This window comes from Hyla sarda, chromosome 4 (genome assembly GCF_029499605.1).
Source record: "Hyla sarda isolate aHylSar1 chromosome 4, aHylSar1.hap1, whole genome shotgun sequence".
NCBI classification, from domain to species: domain Eukaryota; kingdom Metazoa; phylum Chordata; class Amphibia; order Anura; family Hylidae; genus Hyla; species Hyla sarda.
In genome coordinates, this window is record NC_079192.1 from 35,785,895 (window position 1) to 35,802,907 (window position 17,013).

The 17,013-nt window shown below is 46.8% G+C and overlaps 1 protein-coding gene across 1 annotated transcript in view; it reads left to right on the top strand.

Moving 5' to 3' along the window:
- The window catches only part of LOC130367769 (beta-1,3-galactosyltransferase 2-like), a 132,545-nt gene that overhangs the window by 45,314 nt on the left and 70,218 nt on the right, over window positions 1-17,013 (top strand). The gene's annotated exons all lie outside the window — the stretch shown is intronic.

Genomic DNA, 17,013 nt, shown 5'->3' on the forward strand with positions numbered 1-17,013 from the left:
GATGTACAATGCCTCCATTTCTTTGGTATTTTCTTGATACCGCACTCTTTCTTCATAAGGCAAATGCACGTGCTTGGGAGCATAGAGTTCTTTGTGTCGGGCCTTTAGCTTTTCCGTCAATTCGGCCAGCTCAGCTTCTTGACAGGCCCTTTCCCTTTCTGCAGTTGGGATTGGTGGGAGTGGCTTCCCAGGTAATGGTTGAAGTGCTCTGTGCATGTACTCGATCAGCTCCGGCTCATCTCCGAACACCCATTGCGGCAATTTTGGTGAGCACTGTCGTGCATTTAGGTCGAGGTATTTAGAAAGTCTCTGAATTTAGGGTAGATATTGCAGATCCGTCCGGATTTAGGGCTTATATTAGGTCCGGTGATGCTGCAGAGTGTCTGGGGATTGATACACTCTCGATTTAGCATTGATCAGCCATCGCCGCAAGGCTCAGGCCTAACTCACTGCGAGAATAGCTACGCAGGTCCTTCTCGGTTGACAGCCCAGGAACAAGAGGAAGAATAATGGCTGCCACTCCCTTATATGGACAGGGCCGGGGTGAATCTGATTGGTCCGAATACCTGTCATTCACTCGTACACAGAATGATGGGATTGCATACGTCATAGGGACCTCCACAGGTCCTCAAGCAGAAACACCATAGAGTTCACCTAGTCATGTGACCCGCAGGTCCTGGTACGCTACGCGCAGGTAATTAACTATTCATTTATATTTATATAACTATATTTGCATAAACCTTGCATAAGTTACTGGTTTACTAGATGGAATAGAGGTGACAAGGGGTAGACTATACAACATGGACCCCTACGTCCTAGGGACTCTGGCTATGGGGACTCATACACATAAAGGGACACCACAGTGAGACACCATGAAAATACCAGCTACTGTGTAATACACAGTTCGGTGCAGTGTGTGTGTGTGTGTATATATATATATATTCTCTTATATCCAGGGGCAGACTGACATGTCTTGAACCCAGGCCCTGGCCGACAGTGCTTCTGCACTACAACTACCTAAAGGGGTCTGCTGCACTACAACTAGCTAAAGGGGGCTGCTGCACTACAACTACAGAAATGGGGCTGCCACTACAAATACCTAAAGGGGGACTGCTGCACTACAACTAACTAAAGGGAGGCTGCTACCACTATCTAAACAGAGACTGCTATTGATATATCTGGGTGGGCTGCAACTATATACAGGGGACAGCTATCTACAGGGGGTTACCTACAGATTGCACCTACCTATTTGGGGCACCTGTGTTATGGGGAGAACTAGGTAAAGGGACCTGTCTTCTTGATGGGGGGACATACCTACTCTTCCCCAACACACTTATCTACCTGGTCTACTGTGTGAGACACCAAGGGGGTTATTATTACTGTTTGGGGCACTATAGCTGCTTGAAAAGTGCATAGCCTAAAATGTTTGTCTGGCAGGTTCTGTGGAGATGGTTCGTGGCTGGAAGAAATCATCATGACGGTCTAGACTGGATGGAGAAGAAAATGAAGAGTAAACGACTCCGATCAGAGAAGACATCACCTGATGTAACTGTATGTAATCACTGCAAAGCCTGTGTAGAGCTACTGTCTACCACTATATTGTCACAGTATGGGGGGGGGAGGGGTATATTTCCTCCTAGTATTTTTGTATTATTGGTAATATTTGTCCTAGAATTCTGAATTTGGTCATTAACAGTATAATGGTAATATATAAGGTGATAATATTCCTTCTTGTATACTGGTATTATTGGTAATATTGGTCAGTATACAGGATTTGGTCAGTAAAAGTATGATGGTAATATGTATGGTGATAATATTTCATCCTTATACAGTATACTGGTGTTATTTTATAGTTATTTTAGAGGTACCGTATTTTCCGGCATATAAGACACACCCAATTTATAGGTGCAAAATCTAAAAAAATAAAGATTCTGAACCCAGCCGTGGTCTTTAACCTGCGGACCTCCAGATGTTGCAAAACTACAACTCCCAGCATGTCCGGACAGCGATCGGTGATGTCCTGCATTAGCCGCGGGTCCCGGCCGTTGCGTCTTATACGGCGAAAAATACGGTACGTGTGTTTATCACAGGAAATTGTCTTAGTTAGGTTAATGTGTTTGTGTGTATACATATATATATATATAATTTTTTTCCCATTGTGTACCCTATTATACTCAACTATAATTAACATTTGGCCACTCTCCCTTGTGGCTCCGCCTTCACATAGCCACACCCATTACCTAATTGGGCTGCTTAATCTAAAATGCCCAGGCCTATTTTTGGTCCCAGTCCGGCCCTGTCAGGAAGGCTTTAAATACGAAAACAGTAAGTGAATCTACTAAATATAGCAAGACAACAGTAGCTAGACACCTCTTAGGCTGGGTTCACACCTCGTTTTGTAACTACGGTTCCCGTATACGGCTGGGAGGAGGGGATGGGGCTTAATCGCGGCGCCCGCACTCAGCCGTATAGGGGAACTGTATTTAATGCATGTCAATGAGCCGACCGGAGTGAACCGCAGCCTCCGGTCGGCTGTGTTTTTGGCCGTATGCGGTTTCCCGACGTAGGCAAAAACGCCGGCGACCACGTTTTTGCCTGAGGTCGGGAAAGCGCATACGGCCCAAAACACAGCCGACCGGAGGCTGCGGTTCACTCCGGTCGGCTCATTGACATGCATTAAATACGGTTCCCCTATACGGCTGAGTGCGATCGCCGCGATTAAGCCCCGCCCACCCCTCCTCCCAGCCGTATACGGGAGCCATAAGTACAAAACGAGGTGTGAACCCAGCCTAAGTGTGCATTCACACCACGTTTTTGCAATACAGTTCCCGTATACGTTTTCTATGTGAAAACCGTATGGAACCGTATTGGAAACCATATGCATTGACTCTCCATTGAAAACCGTATGCCAAAAGATGCATCAGGTTGTGTCCGTTTTGTATCCTGTACGGTTTTGTCAGGTTTTTTTCCTGTACCCAAAACCGTAGTCTACCACGGTTTTAGGTCCGGTTGATAAACTGTACTAAACCGTATACGTTTTTTTTTAAACATGGGAGTCAATGGGAACCGTACAGAACTGTGTGTGCATACAGTTCCATCTGGTTTTCACCATACGGTTTTTGACTTTGCACAGTTTTTTGTCTTGGAATTTCATTTAAACAAGTAAAACTTTATTCAAAATGGAGTGAAAAGTTAACAACGTATACGTTTTTTTTCTTAAAAAACGGATGCAACCGGATGTCAGTTTTCAAACCGTATACGGTTTTTAACTGTATACGGTTAAAAATTTGTACACACGTTTTGACACAGTTTAGTCCGGTTTTGAGGAATCCGTTTTTCCTCAAAAACCTGATCCGGGAACTGTATTGCAAAAACGTGGTGTGAATGCAGCCTTAGACATGAACCTTAACATCAATGAACTTCAATGGCAAATTATAGAGCAAGTTCACACTGACATAAATGACACTCCGAACCGCAGAACCGCGGGCTGTCGGGGCTCCGTACAGGAGATTGCAGGGGGCCCCAGCGGTCGGACCCCCCGCGATCTGCAACTTATCCCCTATCCTTAGGATAGGGGATAAGTTGCTCACCACTGAGTCACCACTGGACTACTCCTTTAAGGAAGGAGGGGACCGGGATGACTGCTGATGTCGATCAGCAGGCATCCCCTGCATATGCCCATATCCCCATGCCGGAAATCGACAGTCAATTCAGACCGATGATTTTTTTTTAGCAGATCAGGGTCATACCGGTGTCCGGTGACCCGGAAAATAAGGGGGATCGGGAGTGTCCAAGACACCCCTGGTCCCCCTGAAGGGATAGGAGTTAGGTGGCAGGGGTGCCACCCCTCGCATCCCTGCTATTGGTCGTCAAGAAGCGACGACCAATAGCAGATCGGGGGGGCGGGGGGTTAAAGCTCGGTTCCCCCGTCCTGCCCACCGACGGTAATCCGGGCTGAACGGGGAACTCTGTAGAGTGACCGGCGACAGTGGAGGTCTCTTACCTGACCGGTGGCGGCGGGCGGCAATGACATGCGACTCCCTCGTGGCTCCCTGGTGAAGACTACGGAAGCCAGTGAGTAGTTGCCTAGCAATATCTGGGGGGGCTAAAGTTTGGAGACCACTATACAGTGCTCTCTAAACTGTAGCCCCCCCCCCCCCCCCCCAGATGTTGCCCCCAGGGCTACAGTTTGGAGATCACTGTGCAGTGGTCTCTAAACTGGCCCTCCAGATCTAGCACAACTACAACTCCCAGCATGCCCACACAGCAGTTTGCTGTCTGGGCATGCTGGGATTTGTAGTTTTGCAACATCTGGAGGGCCACAGTTTGGAGATCACTGTGCAGTAAACTGTAGCCCTCCAGATGTTGCAAAACTGCAAATCCCAGCATGCCCAAACAGCAAACAGCTGTCTCGCCATGCTGGGAGTTGTAGTTGCGTACCTCCAACTATTGCATAACTACATCTCCCAGCATGCACTTCGGTGATAAGTGTATGGGTACATTTACACAGGCAGGTTTACTGTAAGTTTCCTGCTTTAAGTTTGAGCTGCGGCAAATTGTCTGCCACAGCGCAAACTCCTAGCGGGAAACTCACTGTAAACCAGTGCAAATGTATCCTAAAAACACTACACTACACTAACCCATAATAAAGGGTAAAACACTGCCCCCCCCCCCCCCCCCCCCCCAATAAAAAAAAAAAAACATTGTACGGCAGTGTTTCCAAAACGGAGCCTCCAGCTGTTTAAAAAAAAACAACTCCCAGCATTTCTGGACAGCCACTGACTGTCCAGGCATGCTGGGAGTTTAGCAACAGCTGGAGGCACCCTGTTTGGGAATCACTGGTGTAGAATACCCCTATGTCCACCCCTATGCAATCCCTATTTTAGTCCTCAAATGTGCATGGCGCTCTCTCACTTCAGAGCCCTGTCGTATTTCAAGGAAACAGTTTAGGGCCACATATGGGGTATTTCCGTACTCGGGAGAAATTGCACTACAAATTTTGGGGGATTTTTCTTTTTACCCCTTATGAAAAGGAAAAGTTTGGGTCTACATCAGCCGGTTAGTGTAAAAAAAATTTTGATCTGTCAAACGCCAGTGGGGTGTAAATACTCACTGCAACCCTTATTAAAATCTGTGGGGGGTGTAGTTTCCAAAATGGGGTCACATGTGGGGGGGGGTTCACTGTTCCGGCACCACGGGGGGCTTTGTTAATGCACATGGCCCCCGACTTCTATTCCAAACAAATTCTCTCTCCATAATCTCAATGGCGCTCCTTCTCTTCTGAGCATTGTAGTGCGCCAGCAGAGAATTTGATGTCCACACATGGGGTATTTGGGGTTACAAATTTTGGGGGCATTTTCTCCTATTATCCCTTGTAGAAGTGTAAAATTTGGGGGGAAAACTGCATTTTAGTGAAAAAATAAATTCATTTACACATCCAACTTTAAATTAAAGTCGTCAAACACCTATGGGGTGTCAAGGCTCACAGAGATGACCATGTGTTTTTTTTGTTTTAGTTTTTTTTTTTTTTCTGTTCTGGCAACATAAGGGCTTCCTAAATGTGACATGCCCCAAAAAACCATTTCAGCTAAATTTGCTTTCCAAAAGCCAAATGTGACTCCTTCTCTTCTGAGGATTGTAGTGCACCCGCAGTGCACTTGACGTTCACACATGGGGTATTGCCATACTCAGAAGGGATGAAGTTACAAAATTTGGTGGACATTTCTCCAATTACTCCTTGTAAAAATTTAAAGATTGGGGGGAAAAATGCATTTTAGTGAAAAAAAAAATTAATTTACACGTCCGACTTTAACGAAAAGTCGTCAAACACCTGTGGGGTGTTAAGCCTCACTCTACCCCTTGTTACGTTCCCTGAGGGGTGTAGTTTCCAAAATAGTATGTCATGTGGGGGTTTTCTTTCTGTTCTGGCACCATAAGGGCTTCCTAAATGTGACATGCCCCCCAAAAACCATTTCAGAAAAACTCACTCTCCAAAATCCCATTGTCGCTCCTTCCCTTCTGAGCCCTCTAGTGCACCCACAGAACACTTTACATACACATATGAGGTATTTCCTTACTCGAGAGAAATTGGGTTACAAATTTTAGGAAGATTTTTCTCCTTTTACCCCTTGTAAAAATTCAAAAACTGGGTCTACAAGAACATGCGAGTGTACAAAATAAAGATTTGGAATTTTCTCCTTCACTTTGCTGCTATTCCTGTGAAACACCTAAGGGGTTAACACTCTTACTGAAGGTCATTTTGAATACTTTGGGGGGTGCAGTTTTTATAATGGGGTCATTTGTGTGGTATTTCTAATATGAAGACCCTTCAAATCCACTTCAAAACTGAACTTGTCCCTGAAAAATTCTGATTTTGAAAATTTTGTGAAAAATTGGAAAATTGCTGCTGTACTTTGAAGCCCTCTGATGTCTTCCAAAAGTAAAAACATGTCAACTTTATGATGCAAACATAAAGTAGACATATTGTATATGTGAATCAATATATGATGTATTTGGAATATCCATTTTCATTATAAGCAGAGAGTTTCAAAGAAAAAAAAATGCTAAATTTTCATATTTTTCATTAAATTTTGGAATTTTTCACCAAGAAATTATGCAAGTATCGACAAAATTTTACCACTAACATAAAGGAGAATATGTAACGAAAAAATTAACTCGGAATCAGAATGAAAAGTAAAAGCATCTCAGAGTTATTAATGCTTAAAGTGACAGTGGCCAGATTTGCAAAAAAGGCCTGCGTCCTCCAGGACTGGGCGCCGAGGACGGCTGTTGTTAAGAGGGGGAGTTTGTGGTGGCCCAGTACAGGAGTTGCACCCCTGTACCCTTGCTGCCCTGTCAGGCAGCCTCCATACAGTGACCCCTGGGCCCCCCTGCACCTGTGCCCTATGTTTATTTCTAAGTGCCTGTGTTGTATAGCGTATGGCATATAAAATGTTTTATGCCTTTAAGACATGTTGGCATTTGTTTGTAACCCAGGAAGGTACTAGTGACATGTGACCTACAGGGTGACCTATGGGACCCCTCAGAGTCTCCCACATATAAGCCCTGGTGGGAGCCTCTGCTCTCTCTCTCTCTCTTTCTGCTTAGCTGAGTTGCAGTAAGGTCAAGTCCTGTCTACCACGCAAGTCTAAAAGTCCAGATCCACAAGTCCACTACCCCCAGGTCCAAGTCAAAACCTGGTAAGCTACAAACGGAGTATAGTCAGTCTCAGTCAAGTCAATCTGTCTTCAGTCAGCGTGGCTCTGCAGTAAATTGTCCCAGTCCACCATAAGTCCATGCAAGCCCTGTGGTCTCTGAAGTCACTGGCCATCTCTGTGGGCCTAGCCAAGCTGTATAGACTGTTACAACTGTCTGACTCAGTAAAGCTGCTGTTGTTCCGTAACTTGGCGTCAGAGTCATTATTTGCCCCAGTGCCTAGCCCAGGATCCAGCGGCCTACCTTCGGGTGGTGAATCGGTTAAACCACGCCCTGGCATCACCAACACAAGGGGTTAATGCCATCTGCCCTCCTCACACCCTCACCACAGCAGGTTTGTTTTTTGGAAAACTACCAATGTAGGTTTTGAGCCAAAGCAATTTAAAGGATCCACCAGGAACGAGACGCAGAAGTCCTTCCTTTATTTTTCCCATTCCTTTTTTAAAGGGGTATTCTGGGCTTATACATCGTATCCCTTATCCAAAGCATAGGGGATAAGATGTATGATCACAAGGGTCCTGCCGCTGGGGACCCCCATGATCTTGGTGCAGCCCTTGGTGTTCTGTGCCCGGGGTTGCCTCCGAGACGAGGATGTGACATCACGGCCACTCCCCCTAGTGATGCCATGCCCCCTCCATTCATGTCCCAGTCTTGGAGCCAGCGTCCGGCACAGAATGCTGGGGGCTGCACCAAGATCATGGTGGTCCCCAGCGGCAGGACCCCCACGATCATACATCTTATCCCCTATCCTTTGGAAACCCAGAATACCCCTTTAATCAGATTACGGCTTTGGCTCAAATACTGTAGTGACAGTTTTCTAAAAAAAAAAAAAGCCCGCACACAGAGTTCGGAGTAATGAACTTCCGGACACTGCGTGCGGAGCTCCGAAAGGCAGGGCAGCGCACAACCCCTTTAAAGGGGTTATCCAGGAAAAAAACTTTTTTATATATATATCAACTGGCTCCAGAAAGTTAAACAGATTTGTAAATTACTTCTATTAAAAAATCTTAATCCTTTCAGTACATATGAGCTTCTGAAGTTTAGGTTGTTCTTTTCTGTCTAAGTAATCTCTGATGACACCTGTCTCGGGAAACGCCCAGTTTAGAAAAGGTTTGCTATGGGAATTTGCTTCTAAACTGGGCGTTTCCCGAGACAGGTGTCATCAGAGATTACTTAGACAGAAAAGAACAACCTTAACTTCAGAAGCTCATAAGTACTGAAAGGATTAAGATTTTTGAATAGAAGTAATTTACAAATCTGTTTAACTTTCTGGAACCAGTTGATATATAAAAAAAAATTTTTTTTCCTGGAATACACCTTTTAAGATAGTAACTACCATTACCAAACAAGAGTACTTTACTATGGCTGATATCAGTGGATTAAAGCCGTATTGATGGTTTATCTTACAGGCATTCTGGCTACAGTGACAATACAGGTGAGACTTGCACTAAGCCCTGTATTGCACAGATAGAAAAAGTAACGCTTCCAAAGCCCAGATACAAAACCATACACAAACTCAATGAAGGTAGGAGAAAACATAGTGTTCTGTTTAGCCAATGTATCTAAGCCCTTTGTTGTAATCCAGTCCACTGAGCTGGTATATCTATGCCTATGTATTATCTAAGCCTTGAAAGTGTTTGACTCTGGAACCAGTGGTCAGCTGGAAGTTGTAGTGTTAGCGGAATCCCTCACCCTTGCACACTTTCCCACACTGACACACAGTGACGAACCAAGAAGGGGGGGGGGGGGGGTAGCACTAATATTGGTAGTGTGAATTCGGGTAGAAGAGCTGTCATGGTGCACATCTACAATCTTGTATAATGATCTGATTGCTTCTCAGCATAATATCAAAAACTAACAGGTTGTTAGTATACATTTTGATCAAAAAGTACAAGCCCACTCGCCACGTCAAGGCCACCTATCCAGAGTGGGTCCCTAACGTCCCTAGCATAAAATGGCGCAGCACCGGGCGGCGACCACCACCGCCGCAACGCCAATGCCCACAAGGGGGGAAACGACCCACCGGCAGAGCAGCCCCAATGCCACTCAAACCAGTCTATGAGCCGCACCCCCCCCCCCCCCCCGCAGACACGGCGCCACGGCAGCAACGGACACCGCACAGCACCACACCAGTGTGAACAGGGATGTAAAAGCTCACTTACCATACTCTCCCAGTCAGACTGGGAGGCAGCTAGGAAAGAAATGGCCCATGTGCAGCTAACTACTGCTTATATAGGGTTGGGCTGAGGGGGTGGGGAAGAGTGCAGCACATGTTAAAACAAAGAAAAAGGAGGGGATAGAATTCTAGTGTGAATTCGGGTAGAAGAGCTGTCATGGTGCACATCTACAATCTTGTATAATGATCTGATTGCTTCTCAGCATAATATCAAAAACTAACAGGTTGTTAGTATACATTTTGATCAAAAAGTACAAGCCCACTCGCCACGTCAAGGCCACCTATCCAGAGTGGGTCCCTAACGTCCCTAGCATAAAATGGCGCAGCACCGGGCGGCGACCACCACCGCCGCAACGCCAATGCCCACAAGGGGGGAAACGACCCACCGGCAGAGCAGCCCCAATGCCACTCAAACCAGTCTATGAGCCGCACCCCCCCCCCCCCCGCAGACACGGCGCCACGGCAGCAACGGACTAGCAGCCTCCCAGTCTGACTGGGAGAGCATGGTAAGTGAGCTATTGCACCTTGTTCACACTGGTGTGGTGCTGTGCGGTGTCCGTTGCTGCCGTGGCGCCGTGTCTGCGGGAGGGTGCAGCCCATAGACTGGTTTGAGTGGCATTGGGGCCGCTCTGCCGGTGGGTCATTCCCCCCTGTGGGCATTGGTGTCGCGGCGGTGGTGGTCGCAGCCCGGTGCTGCGCCATTTTATGCTAGGGACGTTAGGGACCCACTCTCGATAGGTGGCCTTGACGTGGCGAGTGGGCTTGTACTTTTTGATCAAAAATGTATACTAACAACCTGTTAGTTTTTGATATTATGCTGAGAAGCAATCAGATCATTATACAAGATTGTAGATGTGCACCATGTCTGTTTTTCTACCTGAATTCACACTGTGATTTCTATCCCCTCTTTTTTTTTTTTTTTATTGAACATGTGCTGCACTCTTCCCCACCCCCTCAGCCCAAACCTATATAAACAGTAGTTAGCTGCACATGGGCCATTTCTTTCCTAGCAGCCTCCCAGTCTGACTGGGAGAGCATGGTAAGTGAGCTATTGCACCTTGTTCACACTGGTGTGGTGCTGTGCGGTGTCCGTTGCTGCCGTGGCGCCGTGTCTGCGGGAGGGTGCAGCCCATAGACTGGTTTGAGTGGCATTTGGGCCGCTCTGCCGGTGGGTCATTCCCCCCTGTGGGCATTGGTGTCGCGGCGGTGGTGGTCGCAGCCCGGTGCTGCGCCATTTTATGCTAGGGACGTTAGGGACCCACTCTCGATAGGTGGCCTTGACGTGGCGAGTGGGCTTGTACTTTTTGATCAAAAATGTATACTAACAACCTGTTAGTTTTTGATATTATGCTGAGAAGCAATCAGATCATTATACAAGATTGTAGATGTGCACCATGTCTGTTTTTCTACCTGAATTCACTAATATTGGTAGTCGTCTCTGTCCCCAAGAGCACCCCCTTTGTGTTATGTCTGACAGGGGGATAATGGAGTGCCCGTGATGTTAAAATAACCTGGTCAGACACTGGTTAATGGAATTAGGGAACAGTTATTTACTGATAAAGCTTGACAAGGAAATTGAGCTGCAGTGTCTACTGTGGGGTGGAGGTCTTTACAAAATATCTGACATACTAGCCATGATGCCTTGACCTGAAGCCAGTGCGGGTATCAGGAATGCAGCAATGTACTTGTGCATCTGAGCAGTCAGTTGCCACATATTAGTACAAGTCACAGGCCCCTTATCCATGGCAGAAACATCACATTCAATAATATATTATATTAAAAAATAAAATCTAAGTTTCACAACCAGTGTGCCTTCAGCTGTTGCAAAACTACAACTCTCAGCAGTCACCGACAGCCAACGGGCATGCTGGGAGTTGTAGTTATGCAGCCAGCAGATGCGCCACTACAACTCCCAGCATGCACTTTAGCTGTTTGTGCAAGCTGGGAGTTGTAGTTATACAACAGCTGAAGGTACACTTTTCCATAGAAAAAATGTGCCACCAGCTGTTGCAAAACCATAAGTCCCAGCATGCCCATAAGGGAATGCTGGGAGTTGTGGTGGTCTGCCTCCTGCTGTTGCATAACTACAGCTCCCAGCATGCCCTTTTTGCATGCTGGGAGCTGTTGCTAAGCAACAGAAGGAGGCTGTCACTCACCTCCAACGATCCAGCCGCATGAGGTCAGTCCGTCGTCGCCGTCGTTGCTCCTGGGGGGTTCCAAGCACCGGGGTGCACGTCCCGCACCCGCTCACGTCGTCTGGAAGAGGGGCGGAGTGGGTGTGGGAGTGACAGCCGCAGCAGGCGCCCTGTTTGGTCGGCCAGTAATCCGGCCGACGAATCAGGGCAATCGTGAGGTAGCACCAGGTTCTGGCTGTTCGGGGCCGTCAGAGACGGCCCCAAACAGCCAGTAATTTTGGGTCACTGGAGACCCGATTGACCCGGAATCGCCGCAGATCGCTGGACTGAATTGTCCAGCGATCTGCGGCGATCGCCGACATGGGGGGGCATAATGACCCCCCTGGGCGATATGCCGGGATGCCTGCTGAACGATTTCAGCAGGCATCGGGCACCGGCTCCCCTCCGGCTAGCGGTGGGGACCGGAATCCCCACGGGCGTATGGATACGCCCTCGGTCCTTAAGGACTCGGAATGCAGGGCGTATCCATACGCCCTATGTCCTGAAGAGGTTAATAAATTTTATGGGCTTTTTTTTGTGATTTGTGTTCTGTACAGAGACTGTGCCTTGTGCTTATGTAATGGTCCTAGATTCTTCACTAACTGGAACCCAGTAAGCATTACATATACGAATAGGTCCTTTAGCTGCAGTGTCCACTGGAGGGATGAAGGTCTTTACAAAATACTTGGCTTGGCCCTGGTTTGAAGCCTGTGCAGGTACCAGGAATGCAATGAGGTACTTGTACACCTTATCTATGCCTCTGATGACACTCCTTTCATGGAATTCTCTTGAGATTGATTGATATTCCTTTAGATAGGCCCTAGGAATTCCACCTCTGGTTATGAGGGATGCTGGGCTACAGAGGCTCCTCCCACACACTCTTGTATGTTCCACAATGTAAAGTAAATGCGCCAGTCCCTTTACAGGTTTCACCATTAAAGGGGTACTCCACTCCTAGACATCTTATCCCCTATCTAAATCGCAGAGGTCCCGCTGCTGGGGCACCCCAGACATCCGGTGCTAACTTCGCTCCGTGCCAGATTTCTGGCGATGCAAGGCGGGGGCTCATGATGTCATGGCCATGCCCCCTCAATGCAAGTCTATGGGAGGGGGCGTGTCGGCTGTCACGCCCCCTCCCATAGACTTGCATGGAGGGGGCGTGGCCGTTACGTCACAAGCCTCCGGCGCTGCAGCGGGTGCAGCAGGGAGATTATGGGGGTCTCCAGTGGCGGGACAACCATAGTTAGGCATCTTATCCCCTAGCCTGCCTTTGGATAGTGGATAAGATGTCTAGGGGTGGAGTACACCTTTAGGTGTCAGGGTGTCACATGGCCCATCTTACCATTGCAGCCATAGCAACAAAATGTCTGTTTGTCCAATCCTAAAGACCCTTTTAGACGGGATGACTCATTCCATATGGGAGTGCTGATCTATGATTACTACCTGTTACACAGGGCAATATTGGCATGTTTAGCTGATAACCACCCCATGTAATAGGGCTCTAACTTCAGACTGGGGACAGGGAACTTGGAGTAGAGGTGAGCCAGACTACTGGAGATGACCCTCAGATCTGTACTCAGTCTACCTGCAAAAAGACAGAGCCCTTCATGTAACAGACTGTATAGATTGTCTCCTTTACGAGAAATGTTAATGGACATTTTATTGCCCTTTTTGACTATGTTTGCAATTTAAATATGTATACGATGCTATAATGTGGAGTATATACTTAGCAAGGTGTGCACTTACACTGTCTGAGAACCATGGTATACTGCTGCACCACCACGCCCTGGAATGCTTTATCGCCCTCCCGAATAAACGTCGTCTATATATCTCCAACATTCTTTTAGTCCTGTGGGTCAATTTTCATAGATGGACTTCTCCTTTCAGACCAACAGGAACAAATGAGCGTAACCTGGTGCAATTTTTGCACTCATCGTGGTTCCGTCGGTAGGAAACAGCCATCTTCCCACCAGAAATAATTATGGGTTTGGATAAAATGTATATATTCTAAAATAATTTTTGGTTGCTTTTCCTTTATGGAGGTATTATTAGACATCACTTCCTCAATTGCTTGTACCTCTTAATATGTGGAATGTTGGTATTTCAGGGGAAGACATCGGCCGTACATATTAAGTTCCCTTCATTGAATTTAATTTGTATTTATTTATTTAATATATCCCCCTATCTCCTGCGGCATTCCTGCCGTATCCGCAACATGTGTCAGTAATTTCAATGGGCTGAGCAGAGTCAGCTAGTGTCTCCGATCGGTATAGAAACATTGTAACTTCTTGTACATTTCTGTGGGATTCCCTACATCTCTAAGCATAAGATCCATTACTCTATTGTATTCCTCTTTTTAAATACCCCCCCCCCATTATTTGCTGCTACTACTATATCTTTTTTTTTTTTTTTTCTAACTCCATATGGACCATATTTTACAATATTTTATGGACCATACCTACTAAAATTGATTTTTTTTCTCTTTAACCTCCATTTGTTTTCTTTTTCATCCTCAAATACAGTGGTCTCCAAATTGTGGTCCCCCAAGATATTACCGTTGGCTGTCTGTGCATGCTGGGAGTTATAGTTTTGCAATATCTGGAGGGCCACAGTTTAGAGGCCACTGCTCTAAAACCAAGTCCCTAAATACCTGCACATAAGGAGACCTCTTAGTAGGAGTAAATACTTAGGGGTAGATGGGTAGACAGTTGTTACAGTCTATGCAGTACAGCCAGGGCCCAAGGAGGTGACCAGTGACACAGATACCTCGCAGGTTTGCTTGGATTTGTAGAAGACAGGAGAATTTAGTGGACAGAAGACTTGACTTGTGACTGACAGGACGGTGACTTTATCTTACTTGCACTTGACTTGTGGCTGCAGGACTTGACTTGAGGCCTCCATTACTCTGGACACACACTATAGGCACAACTTGATTGGACTGGACCTCAGCACAAAGAGAGAGAGCAGAGCTCAAAGAGAGCGAGGCTAGCTCCACCCAGGGCTTATATGGGGGAGACTAGCAGGGAGCCCATAGGTCACATTTGGGGTTAGCTGGTCACTAGTACCTCCTGGGTAATAATCACACGGTACATTTATTAAAGGTACAATACACAATATAATAAATAACCTATTTACATGGGGAAACAACTGCAGGGGACACTGAGGAACACTGCTTGACAGGGCAGGGAAGGTACGGGAAAACACCACCTGTACTGGGCCACCACATACTCCCCCTCTTAATTACAGTCGCCCTCGATGCCCAGTCCTGGAGGGTGGAGGACCAAAGTGACCACTGGGGCCAATGACAATTCCTGGAGCATTTTTACCCAATGTCTTTTCCAGGTCTGATGAGCAATGGCAATGAGTCCATGGGGCATGTTTAATGTCCGTACATGCTCTAAATGGGTGTGGAGATTTTTGACCTTGTAATTCTCTCCTCAACACTTCTCCATCAACAATATACATAACAACTTTACAAGACATGTCAGATTGGGATGCCGGAGGCTATCTACCCAATGGCTTGGCCACTGGGGTCCCTTGGTTTGAGACACTTCCCCCCAGAACTCTATACATAGACTTTAAACATAATGTTACATTTGGTTACCTCTGTCCCTACACGTGTGTTGTGGAGCTATTGGGAAGACCTTCTGCCCAGCAAAGTATCCTGCACACTGGGACAGGAGAAAACAATAGACATACTTCTCTAAAGACATGGGTGAACTGCAAAATATACAAGGCTACAGTCTTAATCTCGACATGGACATTGGACTAGACTAATTTAGTAATAGTATACTGACTATACTGGACTATGTGTGGTACACAACTTTTATTTATTTTAAAGAGAGTTAATCTTTGTACCTCGCTGGGAGTTGTCCTTGAGTTGACCTTTTGGGACCTATGCAACACCACTTCTGGAGAGTCTGGAACACCGGTGTCTTCTGGAGCTCTTGGTACTGTTGACACTGTGACTGGGTCTTCCTCAGCGAAGTTGAAAGTTGGCACAGGGTCAGGACTGGCAGGATCCAGAATCATTGACTGTAGTGCTGAAGAGATTGGTGACTGAGTTGACGCTCTGAAAACTGGTGTTGAACCGGCCCCGAGTCTGGTGAAACACAGAAGACCGCAGGCTGACTTGGGGAAAACATAGGGAAGTCCATAGATGGATGAATCTCCTTGCTTGGGACATACTCTCTTGAAGGTCTGACAGCTGGAGGAGATGGTACGTGGAGCACGGGCAAATCTTCTTTTAGACAGTTTGATTCTGTTGTGATGAACAACTTGCTGCTCATATCAAGGCTTTTGTACTTCGTACACGTCAGAATCTGGATAGGGTATGACCATCACCGTGTATGGTTCCGTATCTCAGATAGAGTCTAATTTGTGGATTCTCTGAAACTTCCGCAGCCACACTTTAGCGCCCAATTGAAGTGGTTTGGCAGAAGCATGGCGGTTATAATCTTCCTGTTGTCTTTGCTGAGCCTTGCCCATCTTCTTGCTGACAATTTCTTTGGCCTCTTGGATTCTTCTCTGGTGGTCAGAGACCCACTCCAGGGAGGCTTGTGGAGAGTTATTGAACGGGGCTTGGAGCCCAAATGTTCGGTCTTTAGGCAGCTGTCCATGTTGCCCCAACATCAAATGAAAAGGGTTGTGAGGGCTGAAATTGCGGGAGCAGGAACAAGAGTAGGTTTTCGATGCAGTGGCTGTTCACGGTCAGGTGGAGCGGACCGGGTGGCAAGCTCCTTCACAGCCTTAGTCAGTTGTTCAATATCATATCTAACACTCTGTAGATCCAAGGCTGCGGTGAGGGACAAAGCAGGTGACCCTTGGGCGGTGGCTGGTGATGGTGGTGGTATAGGTCTAACTACCGCCCCTAGTGGTTCTTGGACAGGTGTACAAGCTCACTCTAACTCAGTCCCGGACGCAATCATTTGGATAGCCAGTCTCTTGAAAGCAGGGAATGACATGGTGGACTTTTGGACTGCTTACATTCTCAGCTGAGCTTTGTCCCATTTATTATAAGCCCCATCAACAAATCTGTCTAGTCAACTGCTCGGGCAGTTATATCATCTAGTTTTTGAACCGTCTCTAGGGCATTGTGTAGGTCTACGGCATATGCTCTCAGGGTCTCACCTGGCTTCTGTCGCCTTTCATACAGCCGGAGACTTTACTCACATCGGCATGCGATTTTCTTGCAGACAATACTGGACACAGTTCAGACTAGGGGGGAGGACTTGTGGCATAAGGCACACACCTTTATCCTGTTCGTGATGCCAAAAGTTGTGGTGGTGGCGGGGTGTGTGGGGCAGGGCAGATGTTGGTACCCTAGGGGCAGATAGTACTAACTTCTTGTGTTCGTGACACCAGGGCGTGGTTTAGCCTTAATGCTTTTCTATAATTGTACCGCTTAAAAAAAAAATCTCAAACCATTTTAACAAAATTAGTATGTTT